At 48.5% G+C, this 17,607-nt stretch overlaps 1 pseudogene; it reads right to left on the minus strand.

Annotated features, from left to right (window-relative positions):
- Window positions 1–12,072: 12,072 nt before the first annotated feature.
- Atp5mc2-ps4 (ATP synthase membrane subunit c locus 2, pseudogene 4) lies at window positions 12,073–13,372 on the minus strand (annotated as a pseudogene).
- Between the last annotated feature and the right edge of the window lie 4,235 nt (window positions 13,373–17,607).

Genomic DNA, 17,607 nt, shown 5'->3' on the forward strand with positions numbered 1-17,607 from the left:
ATCTTGATGTCATATAGCATGACATTTATAGAAATGTCGACCGATACATGTGCTCAGTTAATATTAGTCAATAAATAAGTCAGGTGCCCAATAAATACAAAACCCATTGTGAAAATGAACATCTGAGAGAGAGACGTGTATGGGATACTACAGAGGGTGCAACTCAGTGGTCGAGTGTTTGCCTAGCGAGTGCAACATCTGGGATTCAATCCCTCCCTAGTTCTGATCTTAAAAACTATTAAATAGGAAGCCGAGGAACTGAACTCAAGTGAGCTTCAGCCAAGATGTAAGCTAACTGGGATGGAGACAGCTTCGAGTTTGTCCTGCTGGGATCAAAACTCTGGGTTCACCCGTGAGCCGAACCAGGAGCTAAAAAACCCACTTCGAGACAGACCCCAGCCCTAAGGAGGAGTCTTGGAGGCCCTGGCTGACACACTCAAACTGACTAAAAGACGACGTTAAGATGTGGTTCCTTTCTTGAAGGAATAAGATGAAGCTCCAGCAATTGTCCGAGGCCCGCAGGTCCGAGTGGAAGTCAAGGGGCCATGCTTTTGGGTGGTGCTTTCTGTGACACTGTGTCGAGGTCTCACACAAGAATGTGTTTAAGAAGCCTCTTGAACAAGATCCCAGAAATGTACACCTGCCACTCGGCGCCAAGAGGGACTACCAATCGGAACACCAAGGAGTCTTCTCAAAATGGCCCTGGACTCCCTGAAGCTTTGGAAGCCTTGAAGAGTCTCGCACTCTCTTCTGGGTATCAAAGCAGAGGTGGCAATGCCACAGGGTTTCTGACTCCAGAACATAGGTTCTTTTTGTTAGTGTTTTTTCAACCTCATGGAGAGACAGGGGGCTACTGAGTTTTTATTTCTATTGATGGTACATTAATAACAGACCTAGCTACTCCTAAAAAATATTAAATATCCTTAGGGGTTTTGGGGGGCACTAGAGACAGGGTTTGTGTGTGTAGCCCTGACCATCCTGGAACTAGCTCTGTAGACTAGGCTGGCCTCGAACTCAGAGATCCGCCTGCCTCTGCCTCTTAAGTGCTGGGATTAAAGGCACGTGCCACCACTGCCCAGCAGTTCTTAGGTTTTTAAATTGAATTTATTCGGGGTTGGGGATTTAGCTCAGTGGTAGAGCGCTTGCCTAGGAAGCGCAAGGCCCTGGGTTTGGTCCCCAGCTCCGAAAAAAAGAACCAAAAAAAAAAAAACATAAAAAAATTGAATTTATTCATGTATTTGTAAGGAGAAGGTGTGCATGTGTGTGAGTGTGTGCACTCTACAGCACACAGGCGTATGTTGGAGAACAATTAGCAGGTTCATTTTCTCCCTCCACCATGCAGGTCCTGAGTTCAATAACTCAGATCAACAAGCTTACGTGACAAGTGTCTTACATTTCATCGGCCTAAATTAAATCAATCAAAAGGCACAGTGAAGCCTTTCCTAAACCCCAATGGTCCTTAGACAAGAAGTCTGGGCAAGAATTTTTCCCACTTACAAGAGCCACAGTCTCAGGGATTCTCAGTTTAGCACACTGATTAAAGGAATCCCAGGTTCTGCTCACCAAGTCTGGTTTCCACAAAAATCTTCGCTAAACAGATTGTTTTAAAAGATGTGTTTATTTTTGATGTGCTGTGTTTTGCCTGCATGTCCTTGCCCCAAACACATGCAATTCCAACAGGAACCAAAAGGGGGCGTTGGATTCCCCCTGGCACCTTAGCTACAGATGGTTGCGAGCTACCATGTGGGTACTGGGTCCTCTAGAAGAGCAGCCAACCCTCTTACCTTCTGAGTCATCTCTGCAGTCCCTCAATTATACAAAAGTATGGCACAGCGGGGTCGAGGGTGTGTGTGAGGGATCGGGGGAGAGACCCCCGTTTCAGGAACACTCACAGGATGTATGGCAGGCACCGGTGCTGCAGTGGGGGTGGGATACCAGCCTGGCGAGAAGGGGCGTGGTCGATAGGGATCAGGGGTGAGAGGGAGAGCTGCTTCTCATTTGATGCCCTTTTGCCCATTTGATTGTTTGCTTTTCACCAGGTACACACAGCGGAGTCAATCAATGGAACAAACAATCAGGATTAAGTAAACAACTGGGTTAGCGGGTGCTTTTGTAACTCCGAGCTCGCTGCCTGCTCTTCCCTGTGATGAAATCCGAATCGACTGGCGTCTTGATTCGTTTCTGTCGCTATGACAAAACACAGGAGACATAACGGTTTATAAAGACATGCTTAGCTGATGGCCCTGGAGGCTGAGAGGCCTAAGAGCTTGACGCTGGTATGCTCTGAGGGCCGTGGAGCTGTGTTGAACGTGGTGGAGGGTGTCATGAGGTAGGATGGATCCGTGGTGCTTGACCACTACTGGAATAGCCTATGACCCATCAATCCGCAAGCCGATCATCTGATCAGTCTCACTAAAGTTTCCACCTACCAGCTCTGGTGTGTTAGGGACCACATTTCAACGACACAAGATTTGGGAGACAGTACTCAAAACACAGTGCTTTGCCAGTCTCCTTGGGGTCTGCCTCTGCTGTTCTCACTGGGACAGTTCCCACTAATGACCTCCACACATGCACTATCTGATCTTCAGGCTCTCCCTCCAGTCCCAAGAGGTGTCCTCATGCCTTCTGACTTCTGGGAGAATTTGACAAAACAAAGACTCCCCAGAGTTCAAAAACTGTGTGTGTGTGTGTGTGTGTGTGTGTGTGTGTGTGTGTGTGTGAGAGAGAGAGAGAGAGAGAGAGAGAGAGAGAGAGAGAGAGAGAGAGAGAGAGAATGCCTACATTTATCCTACATTTACCTTCGGCTGAGGTGACATCATCTCTCCATGGCTTCTGCTTCAGTTTTGGTGTCACTTCTGCACCTGCTATTGGTCTGGGCCACTGCCACTGCTCTGTGCTGCTTGGTGTGTGTGTCTGTGGTGTATGTGTCTGTGTGGTGTGTGTGTGTGTGTATGTCTGTGTGTGTGTGTGTCTGTGTGTTTGTGTGTCTGTGTGTGGTGTGTGTCTATGTGTGTGTCTGTATGTGTGGTATGTGTGTGTGGTGTGTGCTGTGTTTGGTGTGTGTGTGTATCTGTGTGGTGTGTGTGTGTATGTCTGTGTGTCTGTGTGTCTGTGTGTGTAGTGTGTGTCTATGTGTGTCTGTATGTGTGGTATGTGTGTGGTGTGTGGTGTGTGGTGTGTGTGGTGTGTGTGGTGTGTGTGGTGTGTGTCTATGTGTGTGTCTGTATGTGTGGTATGTGTGGTATGTGTGTGTGTGGTGTGTGTGTGGTGTGTGTGTGTGTGTGTTGTGTGTGTCTGTGTGTGTATGTGTCTGTGTGTCTGTGTGCATATGTGCATGTGTGTGTGCGTATGTGCATGTGTGTGTGCGTGTGTGCATGTGTGTGGTGTGTGTCTGTGTGTCTGTCTGTGTGCATGTGTGTGTGGTGTTGAGATTCTGGCATCTGTTGCTGTCCCTTGGGTCTCTCACCGTTCCTTAGAGCTGTCCTTTGCCCTCCCGATCCCCTGCAGTGAGGAGGGTAGAACCCAGCCCTCTTGCATCCTGGGCAAGTGTTCTACCTCTGAGCTGCATCCCTAGTTCTGGAGTCATTTCTCTGTTAGCCTGATACCGGGCTAAGCTCTGTCTGGTATCTAACGTGTGAAGGCTGAAGACAATGTTTTTGTGGTGCTGAGATCTAACCCGGGGCCTTGTGTGTACTGGACAAGCACCCCGCCAACTGAGCCACATCCCTGCCCTAAGCCTGGAATCCTCTGTGTATTTCATATGACCAGCCTTCAGAGGTAAAGAGTTTTATGGCAAAGAAACTATGAGATTCTGAAGATTCTGGATTTTGCCTGTCAGAAAGAGACTGAACAAGGCAGGCTGCCTTTAAGGTGATTTCCTGGGCACCAATGGGTGCATGAGGTACCTGTGAGAAGTACTAGTCTCCCAGCAGGTAGCCGGCCACTGTGGTCACAGCCTTAGTGTAAATGGTGACCTTCTAGTCAGAGCAGCAGCAGGAAGTGCTGGGGTCTACTCCATGAAATCACAGTGGCACGCTCTACCCCAGAAATCACTCAGACAATACTGCGGACAGGGGCAAGGAGTCAGCAGGGCCTGCAGCTTGGGAGGGTCTCTCTGCTCACAACTCCACCAGCCCAAATATCCAAAAAAGCTCACCTCTTCTCACCAAGACACAAGGCAGACAGAGTGGGCTCATATACAATGAGGGAGATGAGGGATCTGAGGCTGGGGATGGCAATCCAAGTTGTCCCTGGGGTCAAACCCAAGTCCCAACTCTGTTTTAAAATAATCTATTTATTTTTAATGTGCATCGGTGTTTTTGACTGCATGTATGTCTGTGTGAGAGTGCCAGATCTCCTGGAACCAGAGTCACAGACAGTTGCGAGCTACCACATGGGTTCCGGGAATTGAACCTGGGTCCTCTGGAAGAGCAGCTGGTTCTGTTCCATGAACAACAGACTCATGGGTCAAGGGCACTTGTGTGTCATTGTAAGCAAAGGACCCCCATTCCTTCTCACTTGGTGGTGAAGAAGAAGGAGGAGGAGAAGGAAGAAAAGGAGGAGGAGGGAGAGGAGGAGGAGGAGGGGGAGGAAGAAGAGAAAGAGGGGGAGGAAGAGGAGGGGGGGAGGAGGAAGAGGAGGAGGAGGGGAGGAAGAGGAAGAGGAGGGGGAGGAGGAAAAGGAGGAGGAGAGAAGCATTCTTGCCTGAGGTCACCCAGCAAAGGAGCCTCATTTTGGTTTTGTGCTGGCTCTAAATGACCATTCATTTCTCAATTCTCCATTAGGTCCCACCCTAGGCCCCAGAGGGAGCTGACTAGGAGTTCAAACCCCAGAGGCTTGAACCCTCTTGCTCCTCAGTCCACCCATCACAGTTGGGGTCCCCCACCTCCAAGGTAAGAGATGACCAAAGCGCCCTGCTTACAACACTGCTATTTTTAAAAAGTGGCGAAGCAATGCCAAGGCGTGTACGAGATAAGGACGGCGACAGGCTCCTGACAAATGCTGAGCTGCCAGATATTGACGAATGAGTACTGAATTTATGGCCTGTGGGCCCAGCCCCGACAGGAACTGGTCGTAAGTGGGAACATGGGCAGAAAATTCCCATCATTCCCTGCCTGGGGAGAGGCCTCATATCTCCTTTACATATTGGGTGGGGGAGGGGGAATAATTTCTGGGACCACTCCCCACGGGTCACCCCGTGTTACCCATCTGGCTGGATCTGGCACGCTCAGGATCTTCCTCGCTAAAGAAACGCCTGTGTCCACCAACCATTACACCTGATCAGTTCATTTCTTCCCAGGCCTGAGGGAAGAGTGGCGAGTGGGTGGGGGAGGAGAGGGAGGTAGGGTAAACCTAGCATCAGGCAGATATTTACAGAGGGCCACTCTGTGATTGGGACATCAGTGACTCACAATGTCATGTCACAGGGACCCAGAGAAGGAACCAGGACTGGACCCTAGGTCCCCAACTCGTGGGATGGGGTCTCCCCCTAACAAGCTGTCAGGAGCACGTCCCTTGGACCCTCTGAGAATTCTGGCCTGCCCTTCAGTACCTCCAGCTCATCCTTAGATGCCAGAGATCCTCCTTAGAGCCCCCATATTGTTTTTATTAAAATGGAACCCGTGTCTCCCAAGAGTTGGGACAATATGGAAAAGCACAGAGGGCAAAGTGCAAGGTGATGACATTGACCCCCCCCAGAGACGGAGAGAACCGGCTGAGCTGAGTAAGCAGTTATCAGACAGTCCCATGGGTCCAAGCGCCTCACCTGCAGCCTCAAGCCAACGTGTGCACTGACTCACGGAGCTGCACACTTAGTAGTGTGAGTTACAGGGCTCGAGAAACAGTTTAAAATTCCAGAAAGTCAACATTAGACTCGATGCTTAAAGTTCTCAGGAACTAGCTGCAAGTCAGTAAGTAACTGTCTAACCAGAGGGGAGGGAGATGGAGAGATGGCTCTTGGTTAAGAGCACCTGCTGTGCTTCCAGAGGATCAGAATTTGGTTCCCAGCATCCAGTCACCCAGGACTCCAGCTCCAGGAGAGCCAACACCCTCTTCTGACCCCCACAGGCATTGGCACACACAAGCCATACATTTACACTTACACACACACACACATACACTTTTATAAAATCATTTTTTAGATGAATGGGATGTTTACAAAGTTAAAGTGAGAAGGTGGCCAGCTATAGTGGTACGCGCACACCTTTAATCCCAGCGCTCAGAAGGCAAAGGCAGATGGCTTCTGGGAGTTTGAGTCCAGCCAACATAAGGCGTTCCAGAACAGCCAGAGTTACACAGTGAGACCCTCGAAAACGAAAACAAACAACAACCGAACAACCCAAAGATCCTCTAACTCATGACCCTCTGAACACAGCTTAGGATTTCACAGGAAGAGCTCAGGTCATGAAAATGACAGTGGTTTTCGTTTAGTGGTTTTTTTTTTGTTTTGTTTAGTTGTTTTGTTTTTTTTTTTTTAAATATAATTATGTGGGTGGTGCATTTGCCACAACTTGGGAATGGAGGTCAAAGACAGCTTTCAGTTCTATCCTCGTGCCTTGTGTGTTCCAGGGACCAAATCCAAGTCCTCAGGCTTGAGTGGCAAGTGCCCTGACCTACTGAGCCATCCTCCTGGCCCCTCCATATTTTTTCTTATCAAACGTGGTAGCATCTCTCCGTTGAAGATTGGCTGGAGTGCCCCCAAGTGGTCACATTTTGTCATAACACTCCGGGGACTACAAAAGTTACCTTTTCACCCAAGCTTAGTCGTTCTCTTAAAATACATGTAGTTTGTGCATAAATTGGTGAATTTCATTGTGATTTTTAATATATATAATATATTGTATTATATAATATAGTATATATCGCATATGTTATATAATATACATATACTCTGTACTTTGACTGAGCCCCCCGCTGCTCTTCTCCCTCCTCCTCACTCCCTCATCTCCTTTCACCCCACCCCGATAATTCTCCTACTTTCATGTCATACATGCGTTTGCACATACACATATGTGCAGTTAAGTCTACACTCTCTATATTTAATTTTTTAAAAGGTGATTTTAGGGGCCAGAGAGATGGCTCAGTGGTTAAGAGCACTGGCTGCCCTTCCAGAGGTCCTGAGTTCAATTCCCAGCAACCACATGATGGCTCACAACCATCTGCGATGGGATCCGATGCCCTTTTCTAGCACACAGATGTGCACGCAGATAGAGCACTCATATAGAATAAATAAAACTTTTTTAAAAAGAAGAGAAGAAAAGTGATGTTTTCTTTTCTCTTTCTTATTTATGGGTGTTTTGCCTGCACATATGTCTGTGTACCACATGTGTGCCTTGAGCCTACAGAGTTCAAAAGAGGCTATCAGAACCCCTAGAACAGGACTTATAGATGGCAGTGAGTTGCCATGTAGGTGCTGAGAGCCAGTGCTCTTAGCTACTAAGCCATCTCTCCAGAACCTCTCATTCATCCTTCTCTCTTCCTTCAAGTCCCGTGCACATTATATAGCATGCTAATTATGTGCTGTGTATTATATTTAAATACATATCCCACATTTTAAAAAGCATAAGCTATTTGTCTTTCCAAGACTTTTCACTTAATGTGAGGGTCTCCAGTTCTGTCTATTTTTCTACAAATGATATAATTTTATCCTTTTGTGGGGGGAACATTTTTTTTTGTTATTTTTATTTGTTTCTTTGAGACAAAGTTTCCATAGCCCAGTCTGTCCTTGAACCGGACATGGAGCTGAGGATGGCCCTGGCCTTCTCCAACTTCCCTTGTGCAAGGACCACAAGCACGGACCACTACGCCGAGTTTGGGCCGTGGAGGAACCCAGGGCAGAGGCTGGAGCTCCATGGACACAGTGGCTCATGCCTGTGACTCCAGAATTCAAGAGGTTGACCAGAAGGTCGAGGCCATCTTCTCCATGTTCTTGACACAGAATACAATTCCATGGTGTATTTCTGCCACATTTTCTTTATCCATTCATCTGTTGCTGAGTGCCCAGGCTAGTTCCGTGTCTTGGCTATCATGCACCAGGCATCAGTAAACCTGTATAGCTTTTCTGGAATGCTGGCATAGTCACCTTGGGATAGCTATCTCCGTACTGCAGCTGGATCATGTGGGAGATCTATTTTTAGTATTTTGAGGAACCTGCATACTGATTTCCATAATGACTACAACAATCTACAAGCTCGAGATGTTGACTCCAAAGGGCAACTCTTTGCTTTTCATCTGTCGCAACGCTACATTAAAAAAAAAAATCAGACCTGCACTAACCGGACGGGTCCCAAGTCCAGCCCCAGCCTTGGTACTCTCCCTGAAGGTGCCAGAGAAAACTCAGCTGGGACGCACTCGACCCGCTCTGGATTCAGATGCAAACGTGATCTGGCTTTTTGGGCACTGCCACCACTTAGTGTCAAGGTGACATTCCCTGGTCTTCAAAATGCTTTCACCTTAATAATCAGCCCAGTGGCTCACATCTGCAAGTCTGGCATTTGGGGAGCCGAGGCAGGAGGTTTAACAGTTCAAGGTCAGTCTGGGTTCCATAATAAGACCATGTCTCAAAACCAAAGCCAAACCAAACCATAGGGTACTAACTACAGTTGGCTCTTGGCAACCACTGGGAGACGTCCGTGTCCGCCTTTCCTTGGTGTTTCAGATGACCTGTTGACCTGTGGAACGCACCATATTTTATCATCTTCTCCTTTCCCCTACTACCGTGAACTTTGGGCATCACCTACGTAGTTAACAGAGCCCGGGGTAGAAAGTACTTGATTCAAAGGCTGTGAGACTTGAGCAGTTGGCAAGCACAGCTGGGAAGGCTGATCACGGCCAGTGCTGATGGTTTAATGTGAACTCGTTCCCATTCGATCCTTGAGACAGTCCTGGGGAGTTGTCGGTTATTATTAATTAGATGGCAGACGTGAAGCTCCAAGATTAGAGCTGGGATTCTGACCCAGGTCCCTCAGGTTCAAGTGTAGACCTCCTAGGTACACTTGGGGAACAATGCAGAGGAGGACACAGGGAAAGTCTTCTAAGTAGGCAAGCGTCCAGTGACAGACTCTGAAGGTGACCAGCCTGGAGTTACACAGTGAGACCCCCACTAGAGAAGGGAAGGGACAGGAAGGTGTCCACTCAGTCAGAGCAGCCCATTGAAAAACCCCACCTTGCTCTGACACTAGCAAGGCAGTTCTGTATTTTTTTTTAATTTCTAGAAAATGTGTGTGCGCACGCACATGCATGCATGTGTACATGAATACCGCGTGTAGAGACTGGAAGAAAGTATCGTGTCTCCTGCCATCATCCTTCACGGGCGTTTTTCTCTCGCTAAGCCAGGCGCTTGCTAATTCAGCTAGATTGGCTGGTCAGCAAGCCCTTGGGACCTGCCTGCCTCTGCCTCCCCTACACAGAATTACAGCTGCACACCACCTCCCCCGCCTTTTGTTTGTTTATTGTATCGGTGTTTTGCTTGCGTGAGTGTCTGTGCACCCCACGTGCACTGTGCCGGTGAAGGCCCTGAGAGGACATCAGACTCCCTGGAGCTGCAGTTACAGACAGTTGCAAGCCTCCACATGGATGGTGGGGCTGGAACCTGGATCTTCTGCAAGAGCAACACGTGTTCTTAACTGCTGAGCTGTCTTGCCGGCTTTCACTTTTTGTTGTTTCGTTTCGTCGTTGCTCTGTTTTCTCTTATGTTAGGTGCTGAAGATGTAAACTCAGGTCTTCCCATCTGCATAGTGAGTACTTAGCCAATGGAGGCGTTCTTCCCAGTCCACTCCAAAAATCCCTCTTAAAGAATATATATTCTGAAGTTCGGCAGTGGTAGCATATGCCTTTGGTCCTAGCGCTCAGGAGGCAGAGGATTTCTGTGAGTTCGAAGCCAGCCTGGTCTACAGAGGGAGTTCCAGGACAGCCAGGGCTACACAAAGAAACCCTGTCTCCAAAAAGAAACAAACAAACAAACAAACAAAAACAAAAATGTATTCTGTAGAGAAATTGTTTTCCCATCTCTGGGATGAGACTCACCCTGATAGCTCTTCTGCTTAGGGAGACTCCATAATCTCTGGTTAGAACGTCCAGCTAAATTGCCAATACAAACTCCCAACCTGCTTCAGGTGTAAGCCTCTTCCACAGTCCATCCATGCTTGCTGGGGAGCGGGCGAGGCACAGATGTCTCTTATCCCTTCCTCTGGGCCAGGGATGCTGTGGAGGTAAGAAGGGTACCACGAGCCGCCCCAGCCTGGCTGCCTTCCAACTCCCTAGACCCGGCAGACATTAAGGCTTCCGACTTAGCTGTACACACAGACATGACTGTACACACAGGCCTCTCTTGCTTTTGACCTTGGGGGATACAGTTTTCTTTCAGGGTATGCATAGTGAGGGTCCCCTTAGGAATCCAGATCCGATCCCTGTGTCTTGCTGTCTACCTTCTCCCTCCCTCCAGGAATCTTTTGGTCACAGGAGCCAAGCAGAGTCCTTCTTGTAGGCGGTCTCTGCCCACACTGGCATGTGGGAAACCTTCAAGCACACTGTCCCTGAGTGTGGGCTGACCTTGACAACTGCAGGTCTCTCCAACACCAGGCAGCCCATTCCTCTCAGCCCTAGCCATCCCTGTGTCAAGCTCCCATACTTGAGCTTTCCAAATAGCACCTCCCTTCTTCAGTCCTCCCCAGGAGATGGCTGCTGTACCCTCCCCTCCCTCCTCCCACCCCAGGAAACCTGTGAGTAAACTCTGGAATCTAGGACGGGGAGGAGCTTCTGTTGTTCTTGATCAGATCCTAGCAGGGGGGAGTTTGGAACTTTACCCATGAAAAATGACTGCTGGCTACCCCAGGGGAGCATTCTCCAACTTTGCACCCTCACTTCCGGCTTCCCGAGCCTCGCTCTTCATGTTTCTTCAGGAGGGAGTGATATTTCTCCACTGGTCTTGTTGTGATGCTGTGTGTGTGTGTGTGTGTGTGACCCAGTAAATTTACAGAGCATCATCAAATCCGACACACTAGGACACCCAGTGAGGACCTGCAATTCCTTCTCTGTGTGACCATTTACAAATCACTTGACCTCTCTGTTTTCTTCCCTTCCCCCTCCTTTTCCTTTCTCTTCCCTTATTTCAACAGGATTTTGCTGTCACGGTGTAACCCCAAGCTGGCCTCGAACTCACTGTATATAGCTCAGGCTGATCTTAAATTTGAGGTCCTCCTGCCTCAGCCTTCTGAGTGCCAAGATCATGGACTCGCCTCTGGGTCTGTTTGCGCAGCTGCCACCTGGAATTCAGAAGATCTGAGGCTGTTCCACAGGGCCTCTGTGGGGTTAGTAGAGTCCAGAGAACCCAGCCCAGTGCCAGCACAGTACTAGGTCCAGGCCACGTACTCAAATAATGGAAGGAGAGGTGAGCTCCTAGGCTGACATTAATGGGGGAGAGGTGGGGTCTCTCCTATCCCTGCCCCGTCACCGTTTCAGGCCATGTTTTGGAAAGTATTCAGTCTGGCTGGGGTCCAAAGCCCCTGGGAACAGACAGGACATCCTGTCCCTCCAAGTAGCCGTGCTGACTCAGGGAGATCAATGTGTGACCACAAAAGCGCAGCTGGCTCTGACCTCTTCTGGGAAATCCACCGGGCTGAGCCCCATTCAAAGACCTGGATTTGCTCTTCTAGGGCCTGGTCCCGGGCTCTTGAGCAGAAAGTAGCACGCAGAGAAACAGAAGACTCTGGCACTTGAGGCATGCCAGGCCAGGGGGTCACAGGCTTCACATGACCCTCCGGTTGAAGTCAGACATCTGTTTTGTGCTTGCCAAGCCTCTGACTTCCCCCAGACCAGGTCTGGACACTTTTCCAGCCAAGCCGGGTCTCCAAACCACTAATTGGGCAACTATTGACCTCAGAGTGGGTCAGACCCAGCAAGTGAAGTTGTTGAGGGGCATGGAATGCTTTGTTCTTTAGAATCCCAAGAATTAGACAGGGCCCTCCCCGCCCCACAACTCCAGCGCCCAACCCCCTCACAGCCATTTACCTGTTTTGTAAGTCGGACAGTTTCCTCTACCTCTCAGAGTCCCAGCCTGGTTCCCTCCCTGAGAACTCACGACACCCATTCGGGCAGGCGCCCAGTAAGGGAAGTTACTGTCGCAAACAGCACCGAATGCCAGACATAAAGTGGTGTGGACACGGTCGTAGGTTGGATCTGCAGCCCCCCAAAACAATCAAACTAATAAAGGGGGCCCCACTTCTCCCCAGGACCTCAGTTAGCAGATGCTGGGGGAGGGGAGACATTTGCAAAGTTGATGACACAGTTTAGCCACTCAGCTGGTGGAGGAGCTTGCAGCCAAGTCTGGTGGCCTGAGTTTGATCCTCAGGACTCACAAGGTAGAGAGAGAGAGAGAGAGAGAGGGAAACAATAACCCAATTTGCTAAAAAGTTGACCTTTGACCTCTACATATGTGCCACATGCCGCTTGAACACACAGATCACAAACACGAATATCACAAAGAAACACAATGAATGAGTGAATGAATAATAGATGTAAATTTAAAAGTAGCCAAAAACAAAAACAGAAAACCCAAAATACTTTAGCAGCCCCTTGTGGCCACAGGTAATTTCTTTGAGCCTTGTAAAACTGGAAGCATAAATGCACCAGCATTGTGGGGCCCACTATCTTAGACGATCTGGGGTCCATGCCGGGCAGACAGTAAGCCCTGGTCAGCACCAAGCATTTCTTTCTTTCTTCCTTTCTTTCCTTCTTCCTTTCTTTCTTTCTTTCCCTCTCTCTCTCTCTCTCTCTCTCTCTCTCTCTCTTTCTTTTTTTTCCTCTTATCAATAAAGTATTTATTTGTCTTCTCTCTGTCAAACCCTGAGGCAAACACTTTCCTTGGGCTCCCTGGGGAGGCACAGAAAAACGAATGTACAGGGCAGACGGACATGAAAGAACTATGAGAGGTGGAAGTGGAGACAGCGGCTCCACGTGGCAAGGAGGATGAGGAAGGCCACCCACCACCATTAGGCAAAAGAGCCTCATCGCCTCTGAGACGCCATAGCCCAGAATCGCGTAGGAGAAGCATTGTTGCTTCAGAGAAGGGTTCCTGGCATAGCCAATGATGAGACTCCCCCCAAACCAGTCCCAATTCCTGCCCCAGAGGCAGCCACCCCAGCCGTAGCAACCCCAGCGCCAATGAACTTGGCAGCTGCGTTGATGTCCCTTGAAATGTGGAGCATCCGGAAGCTGCGGCTAGGGATTAGTGAGGCCAGAGGCCGCTGGATCACCAAGCTGCTGAGGCCCTCATCTGATGGTGACTGTGCTCGCTTCAACTCCACTGCACACAGCGGACAGATGACTCAGTAGCTGAGAGGGAGCGGGTAGAGAGGAATATGGAGCAGGCATACATTTTCAGGGGTGAGGGGCCGAGGCAGGAGAGCGGCTCCCAGGGTAGAGAGGACAAAGAGGGCGCACCAAGTATTTCTAACCATGCTGGTAATATTGCCACAATCATAGAGCTAAGTGTTTCTGGTGAGTTACAGGGGACTCATATTTAGTGAGTGCCACACATCCACCTCACAGAGGTGGATGCTCCCAGCCAACAGTTGAACTGAGAACAAGGTCCCCACTGGAGGAGTTAGAGAAAGGACTGAAGGAGCTGAAACGGGTTGCAATGCCATAGGAAGAACAATATCAACCAACCTGACCCACCAGAGCTCCCAGGAACTAAACTACCATCCCAAGAGTACACAGGGATGGACCTATGGCTCTAGCTGCATACGTAGCAGAGGATGGCCTTGTTGGGCATGAATGGGAGGAAAGGTCCTTGGTCCTGTCAAGGCTCTATGTACCAGAGTAGGGGAAGTCAGGGAGGGGAGGTGGGAGGGGAGTGGGTGAGTGGGTGAGTGGGTGAGGGAGCACCCTCATAGAACCTGGGGGTGGGGGTTAGCTCATATCTCTAATCCCGGAATTTGGGAGGCAGAGGCAGATTTGTTGCAAGTTTTTTTTTTAAGACTTATTTATTTATTTTATATGAGTACACTGTCACTGTCCTCAGACACACCAGAAGAGAGAATTGGATCCATTACAGATGGTTGTGAGCCACCATGTGGTTGCTGGGAATTGAACTCAGGACCTCTGGAAGAGCAGTCAGTGCTCTTAACCACTGAGCCATCTCTCCAGCCCCTTGTCGCAAGTTTTAAGCCATTATGCTCTACACAGTGAATTACAAGCCACCCAGGGCTACAGAGCAAAGCCCTGCCTCAAAAACAGGGGTACAGGGGTTGGGGATTTAGCTCAGTGGTAGAGCGCTTGCCTAGCAAGCACAAGGCCCTGGGTTCGGTCCCCAGCTCCGAAAAAAAGAAAAAAAAAAAAAACCAGGGTTATAGATTCCTATGAGCTGCATTTACATACTTATACATTTCGTTTTAAAATAGCCCCTTGAGTCATGCCGCAATCTCCAGTACAGACAGTTGAAGTAGAGTCAGCTGGAAATGTCTCAGGCGCTCTGAGCCAGTGTGGAACACCGGCAAGGAAGCTCAGAGAGCAGCTGTCTGCATCCTTCCAAGCCAGGCTGCAGGGTACGCTGACCTCTGGTGACCTTCCGGCTCTGGAGTAGGGTGACCATAGCTAGCAGACATTCCGAGTCCCAGCGGACCAGATCTCTCTCTCTCACTCCTCGGGGCTCCCCAGGGGCCCTTGCACGAGGCTCACAAACCCTCCTTTGTGCACATGGAAATGGGTCCTTTTAGTGCGATGTTCCTGGTCGGTTACTTCTAAGTCCAAGACAGGAAAGACTACAGAAATTCAAGTCTCTGCTCAGCTATTTCATTGTAATCATGGACAGCTTCTGGTCCTTCCTCGATCGGAGCCTGTCCTTCAACCTCTGAAACCAAAGGGACTTCTCTAGAACGAAGTAGAATTTAGGACTACGCTGACATTTGAACTTGACTCTTTCCTCTTGGATTCTTTCTGAACTGGAATGCCCTGTTCTGTGAAGACCATCTTTGCCATTGCTTTCAGTATAAGCATTATAAGGATATATATATATGTATGTATATGTGCATATATGTGTATATATGTGCATGTATGTGTATGTATATATGTATACATATACATACACATACACACATATATACACATATATGCACATATATATACATATATATGCACATATATACATATATGTATATACACACATATATTATTATATATAAACATATATATGAATATATACATATGTGGGTACATATTCTGTATATATACATATGTATGGGTGTAAGGAATAACTCATATGATATGAGCCTAGTGCCTCATTGTCTACAGCTGCTCAACATGAGAGAACTCTGTCCTGTCTTGCTTATCTGACACCCTTCTGCCATCTCTAAACTTTCACTCGGAGTGAGGAAGGCTGACCATCCCCACCGAGCTCATCTCCCCCTGCTGTCAGCATTTAGAATTGCAGGCTGGGCTCCCAGGGCCGCCGGTAAGAGGTTCATATGGGTTAGAGAGGTTTAATCTCAACACCTAGGCCAGCAGGGTTAAAGCTTTGCTAGAGAAGCTACCTACTATATAGTCAGCTTGAGGAAAGTTTATTATTTTTGTCCTATGAGCCCATTTAAACAGCTTTTTTTTTTGGCTAAAGAAGACTATGTTAGTTTTCTATTTCTGATAAAGCCACTTAAGAAAGGAAGGGTTGGTGGCCAGGTGTGGTGGCTCACACCTCTAATCCCAGAATTTGAGAGAAAAAGACAAGTGGGTCACTTTGAGTTCAGGTTCAGCCAGGTCTATATCGTGAGTTCCGGGATAGCTAGAGCTCTTGTCTCAAACACACACACACACACACACACACACACACACACACACACACACACACAGAGACAGAGAGAGACAGAGAGAGACAGAGAGAGACAGAGAGAGACAGAGAGAGACAGAGAGAGACAGAGAGAGACAGAGAGACAGAGAGAGAAAAGGGACGGAGGGAGGAAGAGGAAGAAGAGGAGGAGGAGGGAGAGGAGGAAAGAAGAGTTTATTCAGGTTCACAATTCAGGGGAGGCCTTCATGGAAGGCAAGCACTAAAGTATCTGGATGTATTGCATTCCAGTCAGAAAGCAGAGTGAGAGAAATGAACACAGGCTGCTACCTTAGCTCCGTTTCCCCACAGTCCAGCATCCCAACCAGGGAATGTTCCAGCTAAAGTCGTCACACTTCAATGGCCCGCAATTGAGGCAATTTCCTACAGACACACCCAGAGATCCCTGGTGATTCTAGAGCCTGTGAATTTGCCAGTTAACACTAACCAGCACAGAGATCTAGATGCTTTGGGGCTTTGAATGGCTTGGCCAACGTCATACGATTTGGATTAAGATTAGCAGATTTTGGTGGACTGACTCATGTCCTGTCCCCTGAGATGTCCTCATCTTAGCCTCTGGGATTCATGAATATCTCATGGGCTTAAAGAGAAGTTAGAGATGTGATTAAGGACCCTCGGATGGTGAGGCTGTGCTGGGTCCCCCCAATAATGGGCCCGATGCAATTGTAAACATTCTTATAAGAGTGAGGCAGGAAGCTGGATGAGATGTGTGTTCTGATCTTTTCTACTCAGGAGGCTGAGGCAGGAGAACTGAAAGTTCAAGACCTACCCGAGTAACTGTCTCAAACACAAGACAAATCTTTGAGGCAGGGTCTTACTCGTGGTCCTGTGACTGGCCAGCTGGCCTCAAACACAGAGATCCATCTGCCTCTCCCTCCTCTGGTGCTGGTGTGAAAGGCATGCATCTCAATGTCTGGATTTCTCAAATAGTTGAACATGACTTTTATAAGATACATGAGCATTCACACTTGTGATCCCAGCACGTCCAAAGCTGATGCAGGAGGACTGTGAACTTGAGGTCAGCCTAGATTACAGCAAGTTTCCGGGGCAGCTGGGCTATGAGGCACTGTACCACACAAGCAGCACTGCTACCAGATTTTACAAGGCTCGCATCTCTCCCTCTCTTCTCCCCCACCCCTCAAAGGATTCAGGAATCAGTCAGCTGCAGTCGTGACAGCAGCAGCAAGAGGGTGGCGTAATGTAGGGAAGACCATGGACCAAGAAATACCAGTAGCGTCTGCAAGCTGAACAAGACGAGAAGTACCCGGAGAGAAAGCAGCCTTGCTGGCTCCCTGATGTCTTTAGCAGAGCAACAGAATACATGTGTGTTACTTGAAGCCACCATGTAGTAGTTTGTTATAGGCGGAACAGGGAACTAACCCTTAGATTTGGGCCAGGGGTGAAATAGGACGCCTATTTAAATTTGAATTTCTGAGAAACAAACATTTTTCTAAAGTATGTGTCCCGAATGTTACATAAGGCACCTAGTCTTAAAAATAGACCTTTGTTTATCTGAAATTCAAATTTAACTGAGTGTTCTATATTTTATTTGGCAGCCTGGAAGTTGGGGGCCGGAGAGAGAACCTAGGATTGCAAGTCTCGTGGCTTGTAACCTGGGGTAGTGGTACATATTTACCAGCTCTAAGGAGACAAAGGCACAAGAGTCATGAGTTGGGGGCTAGCCTGGTCTACAGACACCCTCTTATTAAAAACAAACAAAACCAGATAAACACAACTCAGGATTCCCGGGCTACCTCACACTCCTCCCACAT

This window comes from Rattus norvegicus, chromosome 3, assembly GCF_021556685.1.
Source record: "Rattus norvegicus strain SHRSP/BbbUtx chromosome 3, alternate assembly SHRSP_T2T, whole genome shotgun sequence".
In the NCBI taxonomy this organism is placed as follows: Eukaryota; Metazoa; Chordata; class Mammalia; order Rodentia; family Muridae; genus Rattus; species Rattus norvegicus.